This window comes from Heterocephalus glaber, unplaced genomic scaffold (assembly GCF_053883595.1).
Source record: "Heterocephalus glaber isolate CG9 unplaced genomic scaffold, H.glaber_assembly_v1.0 deba00001600, whole genome shotgun sequence".
Lineage (NCBI taxonomy): Eukaryota > Metazoa > Chordata > Mammalia > Rodentia > Bathyergidae > Heterocephalus > Heterocephalus glaber.
The window spans coordinates 3790896-3804212 of NW_028258372.1; the positions used below are offsets into that span (position 1 = coordinate 3790896).

The 13317-nt window shown below is 37.5% G+C and overlaps 2 pseudogenes; one reads left to right on the plus strand and one right to left on the minus strand.

Annotated features, from left to right (window-relative positions):
* Positions 1-2185: 2185 nt before the first annotated feature.
* LOC101703750 (la-related protein 4 pseudogene) lies at positions 2186-4434 on the minus strand (annotated as a pseudogene).
* A 4970-nt stretch (positions 4435-9404) lies between these two features.
* LOC101707487 (nuclear receptor subfamily 5 group A member 2 pseudogene) lies at positions 9405-10867 on the plus strand (annotated as a pseudogene).
* The last annotated feature ends 2450 nt before the right edge of the window (positions 10868-13317 follow it).

A 13317-nucleotide genomic window follows, 5' to 3' on the forward strand; every position in this document is an offset into this window, starting at 1 on the left:
CGATTCTGCAGTGGCATATGCTTTCTCCATCTTCCAGGGAATGCACTGGGGCATCTGGTTCCAAGGAAACTTGAAGCTACTTATCCTCTTTATCTACGCTACTTGTCCAGGGTCAAATTTTGTTTCTTCTCTCCAAAAGAAATGACATTTGTGGAAATGACTGGTCGTTTTGTAGGGGTGCTGCCTGACTCTCTCAATGGCCTTGCCCTAATTGATTTAGTCCTCTGCTCCAGTCATTCTCCATCTCTGATGGATTTAGTTAACCCTTTTACAAGTAATGCATTGCAAAGAGCTGCACTTGGGAATACTTGCATTATTGACTGCTGTTGCAACCAAAATCCAAAGACATCCTTGTCATAAGGAAGAACTACAGTGCAAACACAAGAACAAGAACAGACAAACACAAACACAAGAACAGAATGCCATTTAACAATGTGATAGCAAATTGTGTACTGGAAAAATCACTGGGCCTGCAATAACAATGTGACTTCCTACAGTAAAGGGAAAAATAACGGTTGCTTTGGGATGTGCTTTGATAACAGGCACTGAGAGAGCAATGGGAAAACTGAAAGCAGTAAAAGTAGCTGTTTGAGAAATGGTGGAGTAGTTTGAAATGAGATATGTGAATGGGCCACAAATCTATTCTCTCATAGAAAGAGAAGAAGAAAGAAATTTTTTACACCAAAAAAAGGATCACTTGTATTACATTAATTCTACCTCTTTCCCTTAAAAAAAATTGTAGAAACTGACCAAATCCTTTCTATATGTTCATCTATCATCTATTAATAATAGTATACTTTAAAAATCTTTCTCTAAAGAAAGATAAGAAAAATGCTAGCAGTTTTTTTAGAAATGCTTACCTATCATAAAGAAGGTAATGACTTATTTATTTATTTATTTATTTTTTAATGCAACATGATTTTTAATATTTTAGTAATTTTCTAAATACCAGCATGTAAACTTGCCTATTTAATATGACAGTTACAATTTTATTCATTGAGAAATTATCTATTAATTTCCTTCAATCATTTCCACCTTATCTCAAAACTCTCTTTGACTTGCTTTATCTGAGTCAGTGAATTTCAAACTTTTTTTGAAAAGGGGACTGAAGGAAGGCAATAAACTGTAAACAGAAAAAAGTTCTCAAATTAATCCTTTAAAATTTTTCTCTTCAATACAATTTAAAACTTAAAAAGTAAGTTACAAATTATTAAAGGGGCAGTTGGACTTACCAATCTGGGATTTAAATTTCTAAGTATGAGAACAGAAGAATAAAATACTTCATTCAATTCTGAAATTTAGAACAGTTAAATGATTTGACTAGACTGGTCAAAGCAGTCAGAAATTTATAATTTAGTAGGTGGTTGGTTATTTTGCTTTGGGGGATGGGCAGTCAAAAGAATGACAAATGAGGTGACAAAAACTTGTGTTTCCCATTTTTGGGAGAGGGGTGTGCAAGTTACAGGATAGTTTAGATCTTGAAATCCATTTGACCTATTAGGTCAAAGATGAAATTTAAAACAAAATTTTTAATAATCCCATTCTTTCTTTGAGTATCAAACTGATTGCTAGTCACATCTCCAAGTACAACCAGGGCTTTAACAGCTTGTTGAATGAAATATTAGTAAGGTCAAAAGGACAAATTACATTTGGAACTAAAATATCTACTCAAGTATTACATTCAGGTTTCAAATTGTTCACCAACATGACAACAGATTTGGCTGCAATCACTCTTGCACACGTTCACACCCACAACAAGCACCCTAGCCACCGATCTGCTTTGCAACACAAGGCCATACAGTCAGAGATGGCATTCCCTAAGCCAAACTTTAAACAGATTTTAAAAAGTAATTTCTAACTTTTACAGAAATGCTTCTTCAAAAAATATTTTCTCTCATTCCCTCATCTCCTATACTGAAGATGTATGTTTCTAAATCTGAACCCTCAAAATTGATTCCAGGCAGAAAATCTCTGCAAATTAAAATCAAAACCAAAAATAGAAAAATTATATTTTATATATGTGTATATATATATATATTTATATATGTATATTTATACTGATTGGTATCCTCCAGAATGTAAAAATCACTTTAGAGATGAATTTTGGGATCCTACTGCTCACAACTCCAAAATGCATAATGATTTAAGGATATACTTTCCGTATCCTTTCTGGCTACTCCCTCCCTCCAAATCACTTCAAACAGTCATGGCTCAAGTTTAATGGGAAGAGAGAAAGTTTTTGAGTTGTTTTTTGTTTGTTTTTACTTTGGTGATCTGGGTGGTACATACTGTTCTTTGCCATTACTTCAAGTCACTCCCTGAGGTATAGCCCTATGGCTAAACTGGCGTCTCTGTTCCCTGATTTTTCCAGCTGCTCCCCTGGGAATGGTATTGCCTTGGAAGCCAGAATAATCTTTACTAGCCTTTGCTTCTGGCTTCTCATGTGGTTTCTCAACAGACTTCGCAGGAGCTCCGTTCTCTTGGTTTTTGGTGGGAGACACTGCATTGGAGCGAAGTTCTCGTAGTAGCTGCACAAGAACTGGAGATGGCTCTTTAGGGGGCTTCTGGCATACTTCAGCATAACTTAACTTTCAGGGTGCCTGTAGGGGCACAGCTGTGGTTACATTTATGTTATTATTACATGGCAAAGTTTTATTTGCTCTTGATGGCTTTGCATTACTCGGGGAAGAAACTGGTGTAGTCATCTGACTGATAACATCCTTCTGATCAATGGAATCATCTATTGTATCCTTTTCTTGCTGAGCTGTGCTTAATACAGGAAGCTCAGGTGCATATGGAGCACTAGTACTCATACTGAGTTGCTGGGCTGAAATACAGTCTACCTGCTCATCTTCTGTAGGTATTGGGCAACTAACTTGCAAGTCTTTATTCTCCTTTCCTTTGCAGACACCTTTAATGACATCAGACATTCTATTCTCCAAGAGGAGTTCACCTGGCATTCTTGATGAACTCCCAGGTAAAGGAGGAAAATTTGAAGCTAGTAAGTCAAACTTTGGTGTTGGAGACTTTGCTTCAGTGGAAGGATGGGGTCTTGGGATCCTTTCATCTTCTCATCATCTTCGACCTCTGAAAAGAGTTCTCCTGCCCCTACCATAGTCCCCATTTTGTTCCATTTGTAAAGTGAGAGTCTCCTTTGGAAGGTAAGTTTGCTCTTGACACCCTGTTACTATAGGGTTATGCAGTTCAGGTGCAAAGTTCCATGAACTAGATCTGTTCAGTGGTCCATCCCCCAATGACACAGAGCCCTCTGTTGAGTGTTCTGTACCACTGGATGACCTAAAATGAGGCTTCACATGACTTTTTGGGAACGGCCGACCCATATTCATAGCAGCAGCATTTGTTTTATAAGATCCTCGTGAGTTAAAGCCATTCACAAAATGACCACTGGGGAGGGAGCCAGTGGTGTTTCAAAGTAAGGCGCAGGACTTGGAGACCAAGACTGAGGCACAGTACTATAAACTGAGTACTGCTGGTGAGGATCATACACAGGCTGCATAAAGACTGGTGAGGCATACTGCGCTTGAGCTTGAATGGGCTGACTATACATACTAGAATCCATGAATCGATAACCATTCTTAGCGAAGAATGTATCAGGCTTTTATCCTCACCATGATTGGCTTGCCCTGAAATGTTTTAACTTCTTCTCTCAAGTATTTAAATGACTGTTGTGCATCAGTATCTGACTGGAAGGTGATGTACCAGTTGCTATTGTGTGCAAACTCACAGCTTATCACTTTGGGGTAGTTTTCATTTTCGAACAAAGCTTTCACCTCCTCTACTGGTGTTGTTTCAGGAATCTCTCTGAGAAGCACAATACAACATTTATGACTTGGTCTCACTTTCTCCCCTTTCTCATCAGCTTGTACCATTGGAGATGATCTCAACACTTCAAGAATTAAATCAAGATCTGTGGCCAACTTTTTTTATTTCTTCCGTGATGGCAACTGTCCATATTGGGACGAACTGATCACTATCCATTTGGGATATCAAGTAAAGATCCTTTGATAAATTTTCTCATGAAAAACAGAATTCTAATTGTTTCTTCAGGCATTCTTTTAGATCTTCTGTAGAAATTGCCGAACTACTTTCTCCAGAAATGTCATATATTTGGCAACTCATATCTTCAGGTCCTAAAATCATTCCTTCAGCTGGTTCTTCAATGCCAGTAGTATTTCTTGTGGTTTCACAAGATGGAGAATACATTATTTCGTATTCTTTACACATATCTTCTGAAAGCTCTGTACTGCCCTCAGTCTGAGACCCTGAAGTGGCTGCTATTTCAGGCCAAGAGCTTTCAGTTCCTTGAGTTACAGGAGTGGCATCAGGATTTCCAGGAGGAATTTCTTGCCATACTTTGGCATTAGGATTTAAACCAGTCCCTTTAGATGTTACCTGCTCCATGAAGAGCAACATGTTTTCCTCCCCTCGGCTCAATTGTTCCCGACACCACGACTCCAACTGGTTCAATGACTCATTTATTCACAAGGACTTATTGAGCCTCAATTTTGATCAGCATTAAAAACATAAAATTAAAAGAGGTCCCTTTCCTACTGTATAGTGGGAATACTCTCACATAAACAAATTTACACATGAGAACATGCTATGCACCATAATAAGAACACATACAAGATGCTCCAGGAATGTGAAAAATATTTATGCTAGGGTGGACAGAAAATGATGTGTAGAAATGATTCAAGTGTAGATGAAAAGAAAGTACTTTACCAGAAAATGGTTACAAAAGGTACACATGACACTTTCTGACTGCTAGAAGATGAATGAGTCTGAGGAAGTAGGCAAGGAGAGGACCAGGACTGGTAAAGCTGGAGACCACGTGCTGGAAGACCTTACATGTCATGGCCAATGCTTAAATGTTCCTGAAGGCCATGAGAAACCAATAAACAATTGCAAAAAGGTAAAAATCACACTGGTAATTGTTCCAGATCAGTTATGGGATGTGAAGAGTATCCAGAGAAATTCAAATGTATATTGGAAAAAAAAGTAGGAAGCAATATTATAATTCTAACAAAATTAGTAGCAAGGGAGATACAGAGAAAAGAGTTCATTCAAGAAATATAAAGGGGGTAAACCTAGAAGAATCAGTGTTTGATTTGAACTTGGAGAGTAGAGAAAATTATTTTGAGACATAGTTAGTGGTGGTGATGGGATAGAGGACATGCTACCCTGAAATACAGAGCCTTGGCATTCAAGCAAACAACAGAATTATGAAGGTCATTCTTACTTTTCCCTCACTTTCTCTGCTGAACAAGGTCATACAACCTAGGGAGGTCATTCTCTGACCTTCTCCCACCGTTTTCTCCCTAAGCAAGTCATGAGACCTGAATTTAAGAGGCATCCTTCCTAAAAGCAGAGGAAAGGAACATCCTACTGGATAAAGAAGATGTGCTTTTTTTATAAAATGGAGTACTACTCAGCCATAAAGAACGAGAAACTAGAGACATTTATACCTAAATGGAGGCATATTGAGGCCATGCTCTTAAGTGAAATAAATAGGACACACATGTGTAAATACCGAATAGTTTCTCTAGTGTGAGAAACTGAAAGTGTAAATAAAGATTAAAATGATTTAAATGAATAATTAATAATTTGAAATAGGAAAAGGTCCAAAGTGGTAGGGGTGGTTGGAGGGGAAGGGGAAAGGAAAGAAGGGGAAGAAAAAATTATGAGAAAAGAAAAAAAAAATGGAAATGAAATCTATGTAAATAGGGAAGGGTTGAGGGGGTGAAGGGCACACAGGTAATGGGGAAAAAAATAAGAACCAAGATGCATCATGTACAGGTACAAGCACCCAATGATAAATGTAAACATATTGTATACCTAAAATGTACTAATAAAAGAATTTTTTTAAAAAGAAAGGAATATCTTTATCTCAAAGACATAGGAACAACAAGAAGAATCTGAAAAAACTGGTCTTTGTAAATTCATCTCGGTTTACTGCCATTAAACCATACATTTTCTTTCATTATACTTCTCCATGACTATCCCCTTCCTCATCAAACTAAGCATGAATCTGCTGGTTTACCTGTATTTTGGGGTATTTATTTTCCTACAAAATCTCCTCTGTAACATAACATTTATATAAATAAATTTATATATTTTTCTTTTATTAATCTTTTTTGTTATAGGAACCTCAACTTTGAACCTTGAAATGGATAAGATATTTCTTTTCTCCTAGAGTGGTCAACTCATCACTTACAAGGGATCCTAGTTAAGATTATCATCAATGGATAAAGAATATGTAGTGTATATACCCAATGAAATACAATACCAACTTAAAAGGGAAGGAAATCCCTATTCTTTGTGATTAAATGGACCTAGAAAACATTATGCTAAATGAAATAAATCTGGTACAAAAAGATAAACACTGTATTATTTCACTTGTGTGTTACATTAGTCAGCTTTCCCATTGCTGGGACAAAATATCCAACACACAATTTAAAGGTGAAGAGATTTAATTTGGCTCACGGTTTCAGAGAATTCAGTCCATAGTCAGCTGGCTTCAAGGCAAAAACAGCATGACAGCAAAGATGTTTAGTTCATGGCATCCTGAAGGCAGAGCAAGGAATAGTGCCAGAAAGGAATGGGCCAAGGAATGGGCATAATACCCAACACTATGCCTCCATGACACCCAGACATACAGAAATATGCTTTACTAATCCCCTGGGCATTCCTTAATCCAGTCAGGTTTATATATAACATCTAAGCATCACATATGTGGTACTGAAACAAGTAGTTCTAATAGAAATAGAATAAAAATGTGGTTATCTTCTATTTGCTGGGAAGAAGGGAGAATAAGGAAAGGGAATATGTTGATCAAAGAGTATAGAGTTTCAGTTAGATTGAAGGAGTAAGTTTTAGTGGTCTGTTACATCACACACTAACCACAAATAATAATAACATTCTGTATATTTCATATTTGCTTAGATTTTTTAAACATTTTCACTACAAAAAGAGTAGTTGGTGATGTGATGGATATATTAATAAGTTTGTTTTAATTTTTACAATGAATAAATAGATCAAAGCATTGCCCTGTGCCCCATGAGTACACACGATTTTTATTTGTCCATTAAAAATAAATAATTTGTTTTTGAAAAAGATAAACAGTAGATTTTATAGGAGAAATCTTTCAGTCACAAAGGCAATGGAATGATACATTTAAAGTGCTTAAAGAACAAATTATCAAAGAAGAATCTTACATCTGCAAAACTGTTCTCTCAAAACTAAGGGAGAAATTTAAAATCCAGTCAAACAGAAGATGAGGGAGAGAAACAGATGATGAAGAGAGAAAAAGACAGTTCTGCAATAATAGTCAAAGATTTCAATACCAAAATCCCTGCCCTGAAAGAAAGGCAAAGAGAATCCTTCGGGCTGAAACAAATAGATGAAAGGTCATAAAGCAATGTGAATAAATGAAGACCTCTAGTAAAGGTAAATATATGGGAAATTAAAAGCTAGGTAATTTTGACTTGTGGTTTGTAACTTTGTTTTTTTATTTGCTGCAAGACTGAGGAAACAGATGTACAAAAATGATTTTTTTTGTTTTGGGGCACACAGTGGATAAAAAGATGTAATTTGTGCCATCAATAACAAAGGTGAGGAGAGAAAGCTGTGCAGCAGTAGTTTCAGTCGGCAGTGGTAATTAACAAGACACAAATTCAAATTAGACTATGTAATATAACTTTGAGATATGATGTGTAATTCCCAGGGTAAACATAATTAAAATATCTACAGCACATAAATAAGAGAAAATGAGAAGAGAAGCAAAGCAAGTTACACAAGAATCAACTATTTACAAAAGAAGGCAGTAATGAAGAAAATGAGAAGCCAAGAGGCTGTAAGACACACAGGAAACAACTAGCAAAATGGCAGAAGTGAATCTAACCTTATCAGTAGTTACGTTAAATTTTAATCAATGAAACTATCCAAGTGAAAAACAGAGATTGCAGAATAGGTTAGGTAATGATTCAATTTTCTGTTGTTGTAGCTCAGTGGCTCTGCTCCTGGGTCAAAAGCGCAAGGTCCTGAGTTCAATCCCGGTACCAAAAAAAATTATCTGTTGTTTATAAGAGACTAACTTAAAACCTAAAGACACAAATACATTCAAGTGAAAGGATAGAACAAGATATTCATGTAAATAGTAACCAAAAGAGAGCTGAAGTGGCTATACTAACAGGAATGAAATAGAATCTAAGTCAAAAACAGTTACCAAAGTCAAATAAAGATATCATTTATTAATAAAGGGATCAAGTATTCAAGAAGATATTATTTTAAATGTCTGTACATAAAACTACAGAACTCCAAAATTTGTGAAATAAATATTTACAGAATTGAAGAGAGAAATGACAGTTCTGCAATAGTAGTCAAAGATTTCAGTACTCCACTTTCATCAATAGATAGAATGACCAGTCAAAAAATGGCCACGTCTTAGGCAGCAAACTACTCTAAGGAAGTCTATAGGAAAGTAGCATTTAATTAAAGTTTTTTAAAAAATTATAAAAAACATATTTCTTTATTTCAGTGTTTGGAGATTTTTGTAGTTGTTGTTCACCCCCTTACCTGAATCCTGCTCTCATCCTAAACCAAATTTATAGCAAAATAATTAGCATTAATCTAAGATGTTACCCATCAAAAATTGCTGCAATCAATCTTTATAGATGAATAAATTAAAATAACTGTATAAATATTCTCCCCCCCAAAATCAATAAAAATACAGAAGACTTGAACAACACCATAAAGCAATTAAATTTAACAGACATATACAGAATACTCTACCGAACAACAAATTACATATTTAAGTCCACGTGCAACATTTTCCAGTAGAGGCCATATATTACAATTCAATAAATTTAAAATTATTGAAATTATATAATGTATCCTTTCAAATCACACTTAATCAAAACTAGAAGCCAGTAACAGAATGTAAATGGAAAAGTTCACAACTTTGTGATAATTGACTCACTTAAACAAGTGAGTCACAGAAGAAATAAAAAATACTTTAAAGCAAATGAAAACACAACACTCAAATACTTACCAGATGTATTGAAAGAAGTGTGGAGTGAAATTATAGCCATAGATGTACACAGTAAAATACAAGAAAGATCCCAGGTCAAAAACCTAAATTTAGATTGGCTGGCGGCCCGGGTCCTACGGAGTCCGGAACCGCACCTGGCCTCCGTGTCATCGCCCCTCCTCCCAGCTCCCCCACCCCAGCCCGGGCCCTGCTTACCCCCCTTCTCCTTGTCTTCCCTGGGTCCTTCCCAGAGCCCTCACCCTTGGGGCTGGAAAGGACAGGAGAAGGAGGCGCTGGGCTTCCAGACCAACACTGACTCCCCTTCCCATGGCGAGGCCGGCTTCTCAGGCTGCCCAAAATGGAGACTGAAGCCTTGGGACTGGCTCGATCGCATGGGGAACAGAGGCTGATGTCGGGAAACATGCAAGTGTCTCAATTTAAAATGGTGAATCACTCCTATGATGAAGATCTAGAAGAGCTTTATCCCGTGTGTGGTGACAAAGTGTCTGGGTATCATTATGGGCTCCTCACCTGTGAAAGCTGCAAAGGATTTTTTAAGTGAACCATCCAAAATAACAAAAGGTACACATGTATAGAAAACCAGAATTGCCAAGTTGACAAAACACAGAGAAAACGTTGTCCTTACTATCGATTTCTGAGTGTTGGAATGAAACTAGAAGCAGTAAGAGCCGACCAAATGTGTGGAGGAAGGAATAAGTTTGGGCTAATGTGTAAGAGAGACAGGGCCCTGAAGCAACAGAAAAAAACCTCATCCAAGCCAATGGACTTAAGCTAGAAGCCATGTCTCAGGTGATCCAAGCAATGCCCTCCAACCTGACCATCTTCTCTATAATTCAGAATGTCCACCCTAAAGGCCTTCCTCTGAACCATGCTGCCTTGCCTCCTACAGACTATCACAGAAGTCCTTTTGTCACATCCCCCATTAGCATGGCCACCTCATGGCTGCCTGCAAAGTTATCAAACATATGGCCATTTTCCTAGCAGGGCCATCCAGTCTGAGTACCCAGAAGCCTACACCAGCTCGCCTGAGTTCATCATGGGCTATGTCAATATGGATGGTTACCAGACCAGCTCTCCAGGGGGCATCTCACATCTGATACTGGAACTTTTAAAGTGTGAGCCAGATGAGCCTCAAGTTCAAGCCGAAATCATGGCCTGTTTGCACAAGAGCAGGCTAACCGCAGCAAGCACGAAAAGCTGAGCACATTTGGGCCTCTGTGCAAAATGGCAGACAAAACCCTCTTCTCCACTGTTGAGTGGGCCAGGAGTAGCATCTTCTTCTGAGAACTTAAGGTTGATGACCAAATGAAGCTGCTTCAGAACTGCTGGAGTGAGCTCTTAATCCTCGACTACATCTACCATGGAAAGGGAGGCTTGATTTTCCTGGTTAATGGGCAACAAGTGGACTATTCCACAATAGCATCACAAGCTGGTGCCACCCTCAACAACCTCATGAGTCATGCACAGGAGCTGGTGGGAAAACTTGGGACCCTACAGTTGGACCAGTGAGAGTTTGTGTGTCTAAAGTTCTTGGTGCTCTTCAGTTTAGATGTCAAAAACCTCAAGAACTTCCAGCTGTCTGAAGGTGTCCAGGAACAAGTGAACATGGCCCTGCTAGACTATACACTTTGCAACTACCCTCTGAAAGGAGACAAGTTTGGGCAGCCAATACTTCGACTACTGGAAATCCAGGCAATTAGCATGCAGGCTGAAGAATACCTCTACTACAAGCACCTGAATGGGGATGTCCCCCATAATAACCTTCTCATCGAAATGTTGCATGCAAAAAGAACGTAAGTTAGAACCCTAGGAGCGCTGCTTTCAGAACAAAAGGAAGATTGGGGTGGGGAGGGGCCGAAGAACAGGAAGAGAAAAAAAATACTCTGAACTGCTCCAAGCAACACTAAATAAAAACTTGGTTTAAAGATACTGAATTTTAAAAAGCATAGTAATCAAATACTTGATGACAAATAAATGATGTATCAGGGTATTTGTATTGCAAACTGAATCAAAGGCTTCACATCAGCAAAGAGTCCATATGAAAGACGTTGTAATGGAGAGGATTGAACTCACAGATGGATTCCAACACTGTGTCAGAATAAAAATGGACAAAACAATTCTTGCATATTTAAACTGATCTCCACTGTGAAGAAATTTAGGAACTAATCTGTGTTATTAATTAGGTATGTTCACTGGGGGTTTGCGTTTACAGAATTCCTCCATGGTGAAGCTGAACTGAAACAGTTCTCACGAATGGGTCAGCTGTACTTGTGTCTTCTCCTCCCTCTTCCTCCAAAGGCCCAGCACCTTCTGCCCTGTGATCACGGAATCTCTGCTGAGGTCCCGTGGTCAGACATGCCCAGTAGTAGCTCCACTAAATCATGAATTCTGAATGTCTGTATTGTAGACCTGCAAACAGCTATTAAGAACAGTCTATAAATATGTCAGCTTGACATTTTAAATATATTCCAGTTTGTTTTGTCATGTGTTCATGATTGGAAAAAAAAAGCCGGCAGTGTCCCTCTTCTATCATACATAAACATTAATTAATATTAAGGGATACGATTTCAAATTTTCTAAGCAAATACTCCGTAACTAAAGCAAGTCAAATCTTATTTCTGCTACTGTTGCTGAAATGTGGCCTTGGCATTGTTGAATTTCATAAGAATTTCTGGCCAAAAGGCTTACTAGGATACATCTGTCTTTTCAATCATCAAAGTTTGTATTCATTTAAAAATAAGATATTAAACATCTTTTGCTGGGATGTCAAATAGTCACAGTTCTAGGTAGTTGAACATAAAAATTGAAGCATGTGAAACTATGCAAAATGAAAAGGATGAGCTGATAAACCGGCTGGCCCAGGGTTCATTCTAGTTGCAAATGAAAATCGCCTAAACTGGGGATGGAAACAGTGATTTTTTTACATGTAGCCTGGAAAGATATCAAAGTAATTCACATCTTTCCTTTCTAAGTCATAGGCCAAAGCCTGCTGCAGAACAAATATTGGAGGACAAAGAATTGCAAAAAAACTCTCCGAACAATGCTGTCAGTATTATTAACACACAATGCCACAGGTATCAAAGTCTTGCCTTATTTCATGGTTCTAAAAGGTAGCTGTGCAGATCTGGATCAACATTTATTTGAAATAAAGTATTAATACTTGAAAGTCAAATAAAAAATACGGTGTTTACATTCTTTAGGTCCTGGGAGGGGTACGGGGGAACTGTGATATTGCAAAATAGCAAAAGCAGTAATTTCTTTAATGTTATTTTTCTGATTGGTAATTATTTTTAACAATACCTAATTATTGTATGTTGTGAGACACTAAAATCAAAAATGGGAATCTCATTTAGACTCATTTTTGTGATTATCGGCAGCACAATCACTTGTAGAAACAAAAAATAAAAGTTTCTCCTACCCCCTTCATTTTTTTCACAAATGTTTCTGGCTTTTGAATAGTTTATTTATATTGTATATCATAGTTTCAACTGGAGACAATTATGATGCTAATTTATTGTACCTTGGTTTCACCTTTGTATAAGAGATAGCCAAGACTGAAGAAACCAAATATATGTGTTTACTGTAGCATGTCTTCAAGTTAGTGAAACATAGTTCAAGGACATAGAAGGGTCTTAATGAATTAAAATCATCTACTTGATTAAACGTCTGTAAAACTCCATAATTATAATTCTTACTGTAGGCTATTTAATATCGATGGTAAATTACGTGACTCGTAGCTTCCTCTGTTCAAGTAAATTTAACAAGGTGGAGGCTTACGTGGTTTTCCTTTCAAGCGTTATAAGTTGTATACCAAAGATATGAGTTATTACTTCAGTGTGTACAATGAAGATTATTTTATTATTTTTATTAATCACCAGATGCTCATCCACATGAAGGGTACACCCTAGTCAAGCTGGGCATCAACTTGTACCAGGTCTCGGTCACCTGTTTTGTCTTCATGGCTCAAAGGGCAATGAAAACTGACTGATCAGAGCTCAGATCCAAAGCATTATGAGAATGGCAGCCGCATTGCTTCCCTTAGTTAAGGACCAAGCTGGCTAACAGCAGGTGGAGAGGAACAGTGCAGTCAATGGCTAATGAAAGGGCTGTGTCACGTGTGTGCAGCATGGGGAGGTGACTTGGAGATTAGAATAGTTTTGGGGAAGGTCTTTAACATCCCAAAAATGCCAAATCTGGATTCTTAAAATCTGTGTTTTCTTGCTTTAAACATACAATACTCTTCACTG